The following is a 16,391-nucleotide window of genomic DNA, read 5'->3' as shown; positions in this document are numbered from 1 at the left end:
CTATACATCTTGAGATGTACATATCGTGAAGTTGAGTTTAGTCAACTAACTTTGGTCAGAGTTTGTTGCCAGTTGCCACAATACCACTTGTCGTGTTTACAGGTTTGATCGACACCTATATTCAACCTATTCAGTACCTCCTGTAACAATGACGCAGACAGACCCACATCAGGAGCAGCAACCAGAGTGCCTCTACCTGGAGTTATCCTCCCAAAACGAGCAGCCCTCTGTTCCCCTACACACTTCCATCTCGCTCTTCCTCCTGTCCTACTGCCAGTGCACATCATTCAAAGTCTTCCTCGTCTCTGCCAAGCCTGGCACTCACAGCTCACAATCCTGGAAGTCACGGTTTGTCATTGTCTACAACGCAAAGCATATTGACAGTCATGACAGGCCAAGGTGTTGGGGAAAACTTTACTGAGTATGTTTCAGTCAACAACAGTACACACTATAGTGAAGGTGAATACATGTCAACATAAATATGTGTAACAACAATTTTGCTTTGACAGGTACCAGAGTCTTTAGCTGTCTCGATGGTCCATGTCGAGGACTTGCCTGTGTTGGTGAGGGGCTGCCGTCTCCCCGCGGTACTGGATGAGACTGGGAGGTACTGCAGGGCCGGGCTGGCTGTGGTGCTCAGGCATATTATAGATAGGACCTGTGAGGCAGACCCCAGTAGGAAGGATGCAGCATCACTTCTAGGGTTCAAGAAGACCTGTCTGAAGGCCTGCGCTGAGGTAAGGGGCAACACTAAATTATTATCATATGCATGCAGTGCCATTTAGCAAAACTATGAATGATTCTGTTTTAGTGTATGTATGACAGGGTGTTTATTTTTTATTTTTGGTATAGTTATATTCTCATACTTCCATAGGAGCTTTCCCATTGGAAAACCAAGTGAATCTTATATTCTCCCAAAGTGATTTTTTTATGAGCTAGTGAATAAGATGGGATAAACTTGTCCGCTGTTTGTCTTGGACACACAGTACTGCTGTATAAAAATAAAACTCTACACCATTGACAAAAATATTAGTCATAATGAATGCCTGTTCCTCCTCTCTCCTTATAGGTGAGCCAGTGGACCAGGCTGTGTGAGCTCAGTATCCCTCGGCCGTGGAGGCCCACCTCCGGCAGCCCACCAACCCATCCCTGCACCTCCCCTCTGCCCTCCTCAACCTTGAAAAGACACTAGGCGAGCCCGTCAAGGTGCACAACGATGACAAGATCCGCCGGCAGAAGCTCCAGCAGCAGAAGAAAAAGAACCAGAAGAAAACCTCTCAGGACCTCCAGGAGGACCAAGGGACAGACGTCACCCAGCCCCAGGATTCGCAGTCCGCCGACGGGCTAGAACTCCGAGCAGCCCTGGCCAAGCTGTCCGTGCATAGTGGTGCAGTTCCGTCCACGACCACTAGGAGAGCTCTGACATCAGGAAAGTGAAGACCACAGAGCTGCCTCCGCTGGAGCATGTGTTTGCTGAGGGGCTGTACTTCACTCTGACTGATGTGGTGTTGCTGCCGTGTATCCATCAATACCTGGTAAGGAAGGCCCTAGGAGATTATATGTTAGTTATACACTACCAGTCAAAAGTTTGGACACACCTACTCATTCAAGGATTTTTCTTTATTTTTACAATTTTTTACATTGTAGAATAATAGTGAAGACATCACAACTATGAAATAACATATATGGAATCATGTAGTAACCAAATAAGTGTTAAACAAGTCAAAATATATTTTATATTTGAGATTTTTCAAAAAGCCACCCGTTGCCTTGATGAGAGCTTTGCACACTCTTGGCATTCTCTCAACCAGCTTCATGAGGTAGTCACCTGGAATGCATTTCAATTAACAGGTGTGCCTTCTTAAAAAGTGAATTTGTGGAATTTCTTTCCTTCTTAATGCGTTTGAGACAATCAGTTGTGTTGTGACAAGGTAGGGGGGTGGGGGTATACAGAAGATAGCCCTATTTGGTAAAAGACCAAGTCCATATTATGGCAAGAACAGTTCAAATAAGCAAAGAGAAATGACAGTCCATCATTACTTTAAGACATGAAGGTCAGTCAATACGGAACATTTCAATAAAGTCGCAAAAACCATCAAGCACTATGATGAAACTGGTTCTCATGATGACCACCACAGGAATGGAAGACCCAGAGTTACCTCTGCTGCTGAGGATAAGTTAATTAGTTACCAGCCTCAGAAATTGCAGCCCAAATAAATGCTTCACGGAGTTCAAGTCACAGACACATCTCAACATCAACTGTTCATAGGGGACTATGTGAATCAGGCCGTCATGGTCGAATTGCTGCAAAGAAACCACTAGTAAAGGACACCAATAAGAAGAGACCTGCTTGGGCCAAGAAACACGAGCAATGGACATTAGACCGGTGGAAATTTGTCCTTTGGTCTGGAGTCCAACTTGAGATTTTTGGTTCAAACCGCTGTGTCTTTGTGAAACACGGTGTGGGTGAACGGATTATCTCCGCATGTGTAGTTCCCACCGTAAAGCATGGAGGAGGAGATGTTATGGTGTGGGGGTGCTTTGCTGGTGACACAGTCAGTGATGTATTTAGAATTCAAGGCACACTTAACCAGCATGGCTACTACAGCATTCTGCAGCGATACGCCATCCCATCTGATTTGGGCTTAGTGGGACTATCATTTGTTTTTCAACAAAACAATGACCCAACACAACTCCAGGCTGTGTAAGGGCTATTTGACCAAGAAGGAGAGTGATGGAGTGCTGAATCAGATGACCTGGCCTCCACAATCCCCCGACCTTAACCCAATTGAGATGGTTTGGGATGAGTTGGACTGCAGAGTGAAGGAAAAGCAGCCAACAAGTGCTCAGCATATGTGGGAACTCCTTCAAGACTGTTGGAAAAGCATTCCAGGTGAACCTGGTTGAGAGAATGCCAAGAGTGGGCAAAGCTGTCATAGGGTGGCTATTTGAAGAATCTCAAATATATAATATATTTTGATTTGTTTAACACTTTTTGGTTACTACATGATTCCATATGTGTTATTTCATATTTTGATGTCTTCACTATTATTCTACAATGTAGAAAATAGTACAAATAAAGAAAAACCCTTGAATGAGTAGGTGTGTCCGAACCTTTGACTGGTACTGTATATTTGAAGGAAGTTATAGTCCAGAACTCTTAGCCTGAGTCCTAGATCAGTTTGTGCTGTCTTTCCAACTTCATTGCTGTCACTGGCAAGACAGCACAAACAGATCTGGGACTCGGGCTACAGAATTCTTGCTTTAGGCTACAGAATTCTTGCATTATGCACTTGATTTATATTCCATGGACCGAGCCTCCTTTCTGCTGGTCGCTAAATAAATTATGTAAACTACCAGCACTTCTCTTGCAATTGTGTTTCTGCAATCTTTCTGCAACTTCCATTTCCCAGGCCTGTCTAGTCTCCATGCTAGTTTTAGACAAGTGGTAGCTCTGAGTGTGTGGCACATTTTATTTTAACAGTAGCATATTACCCTATTGTCCCGTCATCACCTGCTGCCTCATTTGGGTATTTACACACGTTGCCATGGCAACCACATTATGAAGGCCTTTGAAATGATGCATGACGCCCTGCTACATTGAATGTCTCGTCAGGTGGTACCTGTACACCCAGAGAGGCTTTATACAGTGGAAACCAGGCAGAACAGTGCCTTCCTAAGACTGTCTCTTGGCACTGTGTGTGTGTTTGGCACAGTCTCCATTTTCAAAGGTGGTCCACCTGGCTATGGGTGATAACACCACAATGACAAATGGGTCCATTTTAAATGTAGTTGGTTGAAATGCATTTCAATGAACCTGCTTTGGGATCATGTGTGGTTCGACGTGCTGATTTTGAAATAATGTAATTGTCACTGAGACAGATCGGAAATTAGGCTGTGATAAATTAGGCTGCGAGAGTGGTGTTGAAAGGATGAGATTTGCTGCCGATCACTTATTGTAGTTTATCATCAAGTTAGTTTGTAAAAGAAAGTTATTTTCATTTGGAAAGTAGATGCAGCTTCATATCTGCACCAGTGATTTATAACCCATCTGCCCTCGCTGAATTCTCCTGGGAACTATTTACTTATCGATTTCTCATATTTAGTTTAGTGTTGTTTTGGTGGTTTGGGGGTTTATGAGGTATTAGTTATCGATCTATTATGCCTCGGAGCCAAGCGGTCGACAGGGTCTCTCTCCTCTTCTCTTCCCTCTCTCCTCCTGTTCTCATAGCTGTAGCCTGGGATTGGAATGAAGTGAAGTTCTCACAATGAGGCTCTTAGGGGTCAGCTGAGCTCCAGTGGTTTCCAGTTTCACACTCAGCCTAGCATGTCTCCTCTCCTCTGCCACACCGCCACCGCTGTCTATCCACAGATCCACAGGACAGAGAGCCAGAGAAAAGACCCATGGCTTTATCTACTGTCACCTCTTTCTCTTTCTACGCTCTGTCTGTTTCTCTCTCTCTCTCTCTCTCTCTCGGAAACACATACACACACGTTATGTTCTTCTATCCTCGTGGGAACCTAAAATTAATTTCCATTCAAAATCCTATTTTCCCTAAACCTAACCCTTACCATAACACTAACCCCTAACCACTAGCCCCTTACCCTAATTCTAACCCTAACCTTAATTGTAACCCTAAACCCTAAGCTTAAAATAGCCCTTGTCCTCATGGGCACGTGGGAAATGTCCCCAAGAGGAACTTTTAGGGATTTTAGGTCCCCCACAAGGATAAAATAACTAACCCCCCCCCACACACACCTCTATACAGCTGTCCATCTCTCTCTCTCGCTCTCTCTCCCCTCCCCCCAACCTGGCCTTTCTCAGTGCCTGTCTTTCTATCTCCCTCCCTCTCCCTCCATCTCCAGAGAGGTGATGAGTGGAGGGATCAGCCTGGTGGAACCTGGGCTCTTGGTTCAGTGGAGATGACACTTCTGATGAATCACTTAACTGACTCAGGCCCCTGTCTTCCCTTCCTCCTCCTCCTCCTATACCACAGAGCTCCCTCCAGAGCCACAACGCCAGCGCGCTGTCCCAGCTGCCTCTCCTGCTGCGCTGGTACCTCCAGGTCCAGGAAGTCCCCGGGGTCCCCAGGGCAGCCCAGGCCTGTGGGATGGCCCTCTCCACCCCCAAGGCCCCCACCACCGGCCCCCCAACCACAGCTGAGGCACAACAGCCCAGCCAAGCGAATCAGGAAAGCCTGGGGACGATCAAGGAGGTGCACTTCGTTGGAGGTCCCAGGCCCACAATGACTAAACTCAAAGTAATTGAATATTTTTTAATCAGTCTCCCCCTCCCTCTGTCTGTCTCTCTCTCTCTACCTCTCAACTCTTCCCTCATTCATTCCCACTGTCTCTTTTGGGAAGATTAGATGAGGAGGCACATTGAACGTTTCAGTAAAGCTGTCACATGCTCTCTAGCAGCAGCGCCTTTCTCTCTCTTGAATGCCTCTAGGCACTTCACATGCGCACACACAACTGTCCCTTTATAGCACTCACTCTTCCTACTGTGTCCCTGAGCTGCAACGATAAAGGATTTATGCATTCCAATTGGTTGTGAAATTAGCCTGCTTCCTATAATTTAACGCTTTCTCACAGATAATTGCGTCCTTGCTGTTGCGTTCTTACTTTAACGCTTTGAACACACCAACTGTGTCATTGCGCAAAATAGTATGCAGCATCGTCTAGTTATGTGCGCAACAAAAGGTCAACATTCACCTTCTGCTACCATTTCTGTCAACCCGTTTACGCATATGTTCGATAAATCCAACGTATGCACCACACAGAAAGGCAAACGCAACGTTCCATTGGAAATGAATGTACTTCTGGTGTACCAAAATGCAAAGCCCTGTCGGTGTATTCGAAGCGTAAAGGCTGGTTTGCAGTTGGTTTATCGCTGTGACATCATTAACATTCTATTTTCGTCCCAACATCAAACTTGTCATTATGAAAAACTATAAATACAAAACGACAGCCTCTGCATGACATCAGCAGCTATATTTGAACACCAATAAACCCATCCGTTTAAAAATAATTCAGTAAATGTCAACATAGCAAGTCAGGCAACTCAAAGCTACTTTCTAAACAATAGTTTGGTTCGTTGTTGGCTAAATTGCTAGCTGGCTAGCCAGTTCAAATAACGACCAGAGTATAGCTGACGACGTCTGAACTTTAGCTACTTTTTTATTCATTGTTACAGGAAAACCCACCACAACAACGACCTCTGTAGCTCAATTGGTAGAGCATGGCGCTTGTAACGCCAGGGTAGTGGGTTCGATCTCCGGGACCACCCATACGTAAAAATGTATGCACACATGACTGTAAGTCGCTTTAGATAAAAGCGTCTGCTAAATGGCATATTATTATATTATTATTTACAAGGTAAAATAGTTTACGGTTGTGAGTGTGACGAAATAAAAGTAGGTCATTCTGTCGGATAATTTTAGAAGTCCTGCACCGTCTAGTCACAGATGGATTTGGATTTGTTGATGTAGCAGCTCAGTAACCACGACAACGGACGTTGTGACAGTCGCGAGATACATGAATTACAGAATTTATTTGCTGGTTTTCTTTTTTTTAATCTATACGTTCTAAATATTCATAGGTCTTTTTGAATTTTAAATCATGCTTATAAAAATTATAGACTTTAAATGTAATACTTTCCCTAGCATTCCTCGTGAATTGAATTGATTATAATATGGAGAACAGTTTAGGATAAGCAATTATTTTATCCTTTTTCAAACAGTATATATTATAGTGTTGAGAGAACCACAGGTAATCAAATTGAAGTCGAATATTTCACCCCATAAGCCACTTTCATATTTGCCACCACTTTATAGAGTGCACATCTTTCACTTTTCCCCCAGAGTTTGATTTGAATAAAAACAATACAGTAGTACACACCCGCTAGCATAATTACTCCACACTCTCAATATAGCCTACAGCCTTTCAGGATGTAATTGCTAGCGCTGTTAGCACGGTTAGCGCTGGACTCCAAATGACTGCCTGGAACACGTTATTGAGTAGTGGTTTCAACGGGACATAAACAGACACAGCTGTCAAGGCAGGAAACTGATTCCTCAGCTGGCTCAAACCTTCCTAACCCTGAACACCCTCACTGTTCTCTGGCACGGCTGGTCCCAAGTATAAATCAGAGATTTCCTGCTGGCCACACAGATATGATATCCAACAACGGCAGGAAGTGCATCAGCCAATCGTAAATGTTGATAACAAGTTGCCCTCTTAGAATGTGATATTCAACCCTGGTCGACTATGGAGTAGACACAGGTGCACACAGTTGGAACACTCACTGACATACGAGCACAGAGATATGAGCACCGACATACGAACACACACACACACACACACACACATATAAATACTGCCGTCCCTCGCCTGCCCAGACGGATTGCGATGCTGGTTGGCTTTGTGTGTGTACATGTGTTTGTGTGGTCGTCACCGGCAGGACTGGAGTGCAGCTGTTGTACGGTCTGGGTCTTGGTGGAGCCAAGGGGCCTGTGTGTGTGTATAGAGGCCAGCCCAGGGCACAGGGAGAGGCCTTGGTGGAGCCAAGGTGCCTGTGTGTGTGTGTATAGAGGCCAGCCCAGGGCACAGGGAGAGGCCTTGGTGGAGCCAAGGTGCCTGTGTGTGTGTGTATAGAGGCCAGCCCAGGGCACAGAGAGAGGCCTGGGTGGAGCCAAGGTGCCTGTGTGTGTATAGAGGCCAGTCCAGGGCACAGAGAGAGGCCTGGGTGGAGCCAAGGGGCCTGTGTGTGTATAGAGGCCAGCCCAGGGCACAGAGAGAGGCCTGGGTGGAGCCAAGGGGGCCTGTGTGTGTATAGAGGCCAGCCCAGGGCACAGAGAGAGGCCTGGGGTGGAGCCAAGGGGCCTGTGTGTGTATAGAGGCCAGCCCAGGGTACAGAGAGAGACCTGGGTGGAGCCAAGGGGCCTGTGTGTGTATAGAGGCCAGCCCAGGCACAGAGAGAGACCTACAAGAGAGGGAGAATGAGACAGAGGGCTAGGCTCCAACAGTGTGACATGCTATCCCTCACTGCAGCTTACCAAAGCCAGCACTACATCTCATCTGTCCACCACACCAACAATCTAAATCCAATTTTATTTTCCACATTACAGTGAAATGCTTACTTACAAGCCCCTTGAAAACATAATAGCACAGTTGGTTAGGGGGCTGTAAAACGGCAGCCTTCTCCTCCAGCGCCATTATCCAGGTATGTCTATAAGTTCCCTCCTACTGTGAAGCTGAATATATAATTTTATACAGAGCTGGCTCACCTTATCTTCCTATTTCTCTCACTCACTCACACACACACACACACACACACACACACACACACACACCCCCCCCTGTAGTGAGGGAGAAGATTGACACACACAGTGATGTCTGTCAGTCATAAAGCCTGTTTCCCCCAGCTCTCTGTGTGCCTGCCAGTCTTCCAAAGGCCTCTTGCCAGGTGCACTGAGAAATACGAGTGACAGGTTCCAAATGTATCTCTTCAGTATGTACCTACTGTCTCCTACGCTAGAGTGCACAAGCTTGGAACTGGTTCAAGAGGCCATTTTCTTTTTGTTACCCAACAACAACGACACAGAACGGCAGCCTTTTCAAGGTCACGTTTATAGTTTAAAATGTTCCCTCTGATTGACTGCCAAGGAAGGTTAGGTCAAAGCTTTTGATTCCAATGAAGAATGTCCTTGGTGATCTAATATGCAGTTTTAGAAAAACAACTGCCCTTTTATGCCTGGAGAAAGAGAGCAGTGTTTTGTACTAATGAAAGATAAAAGGTAATTCTTAATAATGCTACTTCTTCTAATATCTTGCAAGCTTTTGATGAGGAATGTTCTTGGTGAAGTAAGCTTTTATAACACTTTTATCCAGTATCCAAAAGGACAGTGTGCAAAGATGCAATGTTTGTCCCTATCCACTGCTCATTACCTGTAATATGTAGCTCTTCAATGGTCTTACAGGAGACTCCTACTTCCCTCTGAGAACACCTGCATCCCCCTATGAGCCAGGTAACCAGGCCAACCAACCAGACTGTGTGTGTTCTCTACAGGAGAGAACGAGAGAGAACAAAGGATTGAAAAGAAGAAGCAGTCTTGTCCTCAGGTGGTTCTTCAGAGTGGAAACAGCGGTCAGGGTGGAGGAGCGGTCCCTACTCTCTGTAAACCGCTTCATTACTGCTTGTTGAGACCGGAAAGACCTTGGAGGCTCTGAGAGAGAAGTTTCTATGGTAACCTTGATGGTGTGTGTGTGTGTGTCCGCGTGTGTGTGTTCCCGCAGGAGAGTGGTATCGAGGCCGTCTTCTCCCCTCATCCTCGCCCCTCCTGGACCCTCCCTGGGACAGTTTACCGGGAGGCCGTCAACCCCACTGAAGGTACTACCTCCATCCCTCTCTCCTCTCCTCCCTCCATCCTCTCCATCCCTCTCCTTTCTTCCCTCTCTCCTTTCATGTCTCCCTTCGTTCATCCATCTCTCCTTCCCTCCCTTCATCCAATCACCCTTACTGAGCCAGAAAGCCATATCAAACACCATTGATATGTGCGGGAGCATCCCGGTACGCGCTGCATAAATGTTTGCATAAAATATCACTACTACTTTGGCTTGGTGAGTTTCATCGACGAGTTGCCCCCGTTCAAACCAAAACACACACAATCAGTTGATCTGTCTGTGACCGGCCGAGCCTTTCGAGACGTAATGCGTTCTCCAAGGAGCGCACCCTAATGAATTCTAAAGCGGTACCTTGCTGTGATGTATTCTCCCAGTGTGGTTGGGGCTAAGTGAGAAACAGGCCTGTCACCGGGACACACTCCTCGGACCGTAGAGCCGTCGTCGGGAACACAGTTGCCGTGGCAGCCGTGTCTGACGGACGGGCGGTGGAAGCAGTGTTGATTGCAGTCCCAGGTGTCGCGAGTCGAGCAGAGAAATGAGTCTCTCTCCTTGGAGGGGGCGAGCGAGCACTTTCCTTATTAGTGTGTTATTATACCATGAGAAGGCCTAATAAATGAGACGTGTGTGTGTGTGTGTGTGTGTGTGTGTGTGTGCGTCTTTATGAGGATGATAGATGCTAGTGTTATTCCAGCGCAGCGTGAAGGAGTTCCATTTAGGGCTGACCCCAATTAGTCGACTGGTCGATTGTTTGATCATTAGGCTGATAGTCGACCAACATTGTTTTATTTGAGCTGTGACAAATATATATATTTGTGCCCATCTCAGTGAACTAATCCATTGCGGAGGCCTAGACTAAAAGCCAATTTATGCTTGATTCGAAAATGTGGTAGGGGCTCCATAAGGAGGGTGTGACGCAATTGCGGCGCCTCAAGAGGCATGCAGAGGCCAAATCGAGCTCTGTACCGCATCTCCATGCACCTCCCATTTAGTGTATATCAATTCCCCATTACATATATCACCAGTTGTACGTTTACCGTTAATTCCTATAATTTCTCATCTACAATGTTTGTTACTTTGGTTACGGTCTTTATTTTAATGCATTCAATATTATTATTCCAGTCTTCCTGTTCTCATTGTCGGAGTGGACACATTGTTTGCCGAGTGCACAACCTATGCTACACTTGTGAGAAACAAGTTTTGGTTTATTTAATTACATTGATGAGTTCTGTCAATTTAGTAATTGTCTTTTGTTTGGAGCACTCCTGTCAATGTTGAGTAGGGACGCACACGCATCGAAGTAGGACTATAGGCTACCTGGCCTGCGCGCAAATGTATGCATGTAAATGTGCCCATTTGGGGATCTGATAGTATTTCTGATTGGCTTAACGCACCACCACTAATGACCTGTGGAGCTTTATTTTTTACATCCATTGAGAATTACAATAGTTCCTCAATGTATTTGAAAAATCTTTCCAGCTCTCTCCCTTTCGATAACCACTCAACGTGAAAGGGAAAAATGTCATGCTCTGATCCAGTGGAACGTCGTAAAATAGGTTTCTTATCAGTGCGTGACTTGGACTGAAATAGGTTCCGGTACTCATTTTGGGTGCTGGTACTGTTTTATATTTAGGTGCAGGAGCTCCACAATACTTTTGAGCTAATATTCTATAAGAGGAACAGGAGCTCAAGCAGTAGAAACATTTGAGGTGCCGATACTCAGCTCTGGTGAGCTCCTGCCCAAGTCAAGCGCTGCTTCTTATCCCCTTGCGCAAATAGCCTACAGCTGTGTCTGTCCCGCGCTCGCTGGCGCAGGAAACTCTGAGGGCCCAGAATATTTTTATACAATGTTGCAAGTTCGCTAGTGCAAGCTTTGGGCCGGACCCAGTTAATAGTTGATACAATGTTTCAAGTTCGTTACAGACAGGCCACATGTAGCCAATGTGGTTTATAGGATATTTATTTTTAATCAGGATATTTTCCACCTGCAGGCTGCAATGTTTTTATTTGTTGGCTTTATGCAGGCTATTTTTACATAATTGGCAATGGCAATAGAAGTAACTTTTTTAGGTTTGTATCATTTTTCATTTAGATTTGGATAGAATTTTGGTTAACCACATGACAATGATTTTGAGATATTAAGACGTTATTATAAATGAAATGAAACTGTTTCACGAAAAGGTGCATATGAAAACCATGACTGGCACACAGATCGGTAGAAATGGTTAGATAAATTGGCATTCCACATGAGAAAGGTTGCGACTCCTCTGTAGCCTATTACCGGCAACTTCAGGAGAGTACTGGCAGAATCTGCGAAAGCCAGCAGGAGCGGGAGGAGAATAGTTGGATCAGGTAAAGTTTTTTTTCTTCTGGTCATCTAGATCACTGGCGCCCTCTTGAGGCATCAAACCGTAATCTTAAGCATCAGACAAGCTCAATGCACATAGTAGATTTTATTAAAACACATAAGGTGTGTCCAGTGGCGATTTTAGCATGTAAATCTTTTTTTTTTAGATGCAATGCCACAACACTAAACAATACATTAATTGCACTATAACGGTGTCCACAAACTGTTAGGGCCTACATAAAGCTGTCCCAACAGCAGAGCTTTCTTTCAGCACCATGTAGTGAATCTTACCACTGCTACACCTGACTATCACGGAGTTCTGTCGGGCAGCGAAAAACATAGCTGAAATGGCTGACTTGCTTAAACAGATGTAGTAGAGCATGGTGCTTGCAACGCCAGGGTTGTGGGTTCGTTTCCCACGGGGTCCGGTATGAAACTAACCGTCTCGCTCTGGATAAGAGCGAGCTAAATGACTAAAATGTAAATGCAAAAATGATTCTACTGACAATTGAGATGTAAAAACTGGCATAATGGGACGACGGCGGATAAGAGGCAATCCAATTTGGATTAAGACATTAATGAGCGAGCTAGGACGGACGTAGTCAATATAACAATTTGTTCAGCACTTTTTAAATGTACATCGTAGGAATTCAGAACAGGGCCGGTTCTTACAGTATTCTCCTGTGCACCAAGTCAGAACTGTAGGATAATTAAAGGGGGCATATAAGCAGACAATAAAATATCTTACAATATTCAATGATTACATTTCTCTAAAACAGGCTATAGGCTACATGTGCACCACCAAGTCAGCTGGTAGAGCACGCCGCTTTGTAACGCCGAGGTAGTGGGTTCGATCCCCGGACCACCCATACACAAAAAAATAATGTATGCACGTATGACTGTAAGTCGCTTTGGATAAAAGCGTCTTCAAATGGCATATTATAATATATATTATATAAATTATGAGGGGGGAAAGTTACCAAATGATTAGGGTGAGGCACATGACTAACAGCTTACTTACACTTAGTATTACATTCTTAGTTACAGTATACATATCTCCCTGGCATATTAAGCCATTTTTGGACTCACCTTGTTGTGCTATGCTCACTTGAACAGGAAGGTGGCGCGGTCCTTTTGTGGGCTGTAGAAAGAAGTCCGAAATCCCGACTTGGAATTCATAGTTGGATGACCGTTCAAAATTATTTTCCATATTTTCCCAGTCGGAGCTAGTTTTATCCGAGTTCCCAGTTGTCTTGAACTCACTGAAGTCTGAGATTTCCCAGTACCGAGTTTCCAGTTGTTTTGAACGCAGCAGGAGTCATGTTGGATTGACAGCATGGCCAATGTATTCAAACTTTTCGGCCCTGGCGTTACCCCCTTTCGTGATATCCAATTGGTAGTCACGATCTTGTCTCATCGGTGCAACTCCACCAATGGACCTCGTGAATCGCACTGCTTCTGACACACTGCCGCTTAACCCAGAAGCCAGCCGCTCCAATGTGTCGGAGGAAACACTGTAGAAATGACGACCAAAGACCGCTTGCAGTTGCCCGGCCCGCACAAGGAGTCGCTAGAGCACAATGAGACAAGGACATCCCAGCCAGCCAAACCCTCCCAACCCGGACGAAAGCAAAAAAGAGACCATGTTTATGCAGCTTTATTAACTTTTTTTTTTTACATTGTTTTCAAACTGATATGTGACACGTATTAATGCCAAAATAACATGCAAAACAGGCAACAACAACTTATTTAGCTAAACAGGTCAGTTCTGCCCTGAATGACGCGCGTCGCTACTGGATATGTCTATATAAGGAGAAATACACATTAAAACATTTCTAGCAATCGATTGGTTGAAAGAACAAACGATTTTCGGTTCGACTAAGATTATTTTTAGTCTCTGTCAGCCCTAGTTCCATTACTTGTGTGTGTGCACATTCATGTGTGTGACGCTTAAGGCTCATCAACGTGCATTAAAGCAGCTGGAGTACATCGAGGTTGCATTATAGAGGAATGTATGTACAGATAGCGAGATCACACACACACACACCAGTGGGTTCAGTTCAGTGAGTTCAACAGTGGGTAATAGAGTGAGGAAATGCATCCCACCTTACACTGAACTCATTCAGTGTCCTTTACAAGGAAGGGAGGCACAGAAGCAACTTCAAACTATTGAGATGCCCCCAAACTGTTTCTGTGATAAAATGGGAGGATTGTTCTCTCAGCTTGTTCCTGTGCTTTCTGTCTAACATAATTTTTGGATTTCAAACAAGGATTTATGTGGGAGTGAATGTACATGTCGTTTTGGTCACTGTTGTCTGTTATAAGAATTGTCCTTCCTTTTTTCATTCAGTTCATTGTGTCTGTGTGGTTCCGGCCAGTGGGTGGATACGGGAGGTATTCCAACACTCGTCCTCCGGTATCTCTCCAATGAATTCAGCTGACAAAACATGTTCTCATTCAGAAGTAGTTTAACACAGAAACTTGAAATCAACTGGCTCTGGATGATTTCCCATGAGTTATGTCCTCCAACCTTGCATGTGCAGACATTGGCAATATTCCACTTGTCCCTTTCCTTTCTAGTCATTTATTCTTATCACACCGACATACTGTCTCTTTATATACACTCCAGTCCAGACATTTGCTAAACTGACACTCAAGCACTCTCCTCCTCTCTCTCTCTCTCTCTCTCTCTCTCTTCTCTCTTATATTTATATATATATAGTGCATGATGCTCCTATACACTGCTAAACAGAGCTAAGTAGTGTGGGCAGTGTGACTGTTCTGAGTGGGTGAATCATAGAGAAACTTGATGTTGTTGGTACTCTAGTTGATGAACAGAGTCTCTAAAGAGATCAGTGTACTGCTGCTGCTGGCTTAGTGTAGGTAGGTAGAATTGCCCTCTGTCTTCCTGAGTCAGGGTAATTAGTTAGAGTGGAGACAAGAGACAGACAATTTCTCATGGACCTGTAGTGACTGGGCCTTTAACATCTTTCAGCACCTCACCTCCACACACACACACACACACACACACACACACTTCCCCTTCCACACACCCACGCTGTACAAGGAGAAACCAGGAAAATGAGCAGGGAGGTGCCATCACTGCAGCCATGCATGGAGGAACAGAGGAGGTGCCATCACTGCAGCAGGAGGAACAGAGGAGGCGCAGGGGAGAGAGGGGGAGAGATACAGTGGGGGAAAAAAATTGTGCAAGTTCTCCCACTTAAAAAGATGAGAGAGGCCTGTAATTTTCATCATAGGTACACGTCAACTATGACAGACAAATTGAGAGAAAAAAATCCAGAAAATCACATTGTAGGATTTTTTTATGAATTTATTTGCAAATTATGGTGGAAAATAAGTATTTGGTCACCTACAAACAAGCAAGATTTCTGGCTCTCACAGACCTGTAATAACTTCTTTAAGAGGGCTGCTCTGTCCTCCACTCGTTACCTGTATTAATGGCACCTGTTTGAACTTGTTATCAGTATAAAAAGACACCTGTCCACAACCTCAAACAGTCACACTCCAAACTCCACTATGTCCAAGACCAAAGAGCTGTCAAAGGACACCAGAAACAAAATTGTAGACCTGCACCAGGCTGGGAAGACTGAATCTGCAATAGGTAAGCAGCTTGGTTTGAAGAAATCAACTGTGGGAGCAATTATTAGGAAATGGAAGACATACAAGACCACTGTAATCTCCCCTCGATCTGGGGCTCCATGAAGATCTCACCCGTGGGGTCAAAATTCACAAGAACGGTGAGCAAAAATCCCACCACACGGGGGGACCTAGTGAATGACCTGCAGAGAGCTGGGACCAAAGTAACTAAGCCTACCATCAGTAACACACTACGCCGCCAGGGACTCAAATCCTGCAGTGCCAGACGTGTGCCCCCTGCTTAAGCCAGTACATGTCCAGGCCCGTCTGAAGTTTGCTAGAGTGCATTTGGATGATCCAGAAGAGAATTGGGAGAATGTCATATGGTCAGATGAAACCAAATAGAACTTTTTGGTAAAAACTCAACTCGTCGTGTTTGAGGACAAAGAATGCTGAGTTGCATCCAAAGAATACCATACCTACTGTGAAGCATGGGGGGTGGAAACATCGTGCTTTGGGAGGCTGTTTTTCCCTGCAAAGGGACCAGGACGACTGATCCGTGTAAAGGAAAGAATGAATGGGGGCCATGTATCGTGAGATTTTGAGTGAAAACCTCCTTCCATCAGCAAGGGCATTGAAGATGAAACGGGGTCTTTCAGCATGACAATGATCCCAAACACACCGCCGGGCAACGAAGGGTGGCCTCGTAAGAAGCATTTCAAGGTCCTGGAGTGGCTTAGCCAGTCTCCAGATCTCAACCCCATAGAAAATCTTTGGAGGGAGTTGAAAGTCGTGTTGCCCAGCGACAGCCCCAAAACATCACCTCTAGAGGAGATCTGCATGGAGCAAAAATACCAGCAACAGTGTGTGAAAACCTTGTGAAGACTTACAGAAAACGTTTGACCTGTGTCATAGCTAACAAAGGGTATATAACAAAGTATTGAGAAACTTTTGTTATTGACCACATACTTATTTTCCACCATAATTTTCTAATAAATTCATTAAAATCCTACAATGTGATTTTTCTGGATTTTTTTTCCCT

The 16,391-nt window shown here is 44.9% G+C and overlaps 1 pseudogene; it reads left to right on the top strand.

The window, feature by feature from the left end:
- LOC123481337 overlaps positions 1–16,391 on the top strand; it is a 52,799-nt pseudogene that overhangs the window by 269 nt on the left and 36,139 nt on the right.

Source organism: Coregonus clupeaformis, unplaced genomic scaffold, assembly GCF_020615455.1.
Source record: "Coregonus clupeaformis isolate EN_2021a unplaced genomic scaffold, ASM2061545v1 scaf0246, whole genome shotgun sequence".
NCBI lineage: Eukaryota > Metazoa > Chordata > Actinopteri > Salmoniformes > Salmonidae > Coregonus > Coregonus clupeaformis.
This window is presented reverse-complemented; position numbering and strand designations above follow the sequence as displayed.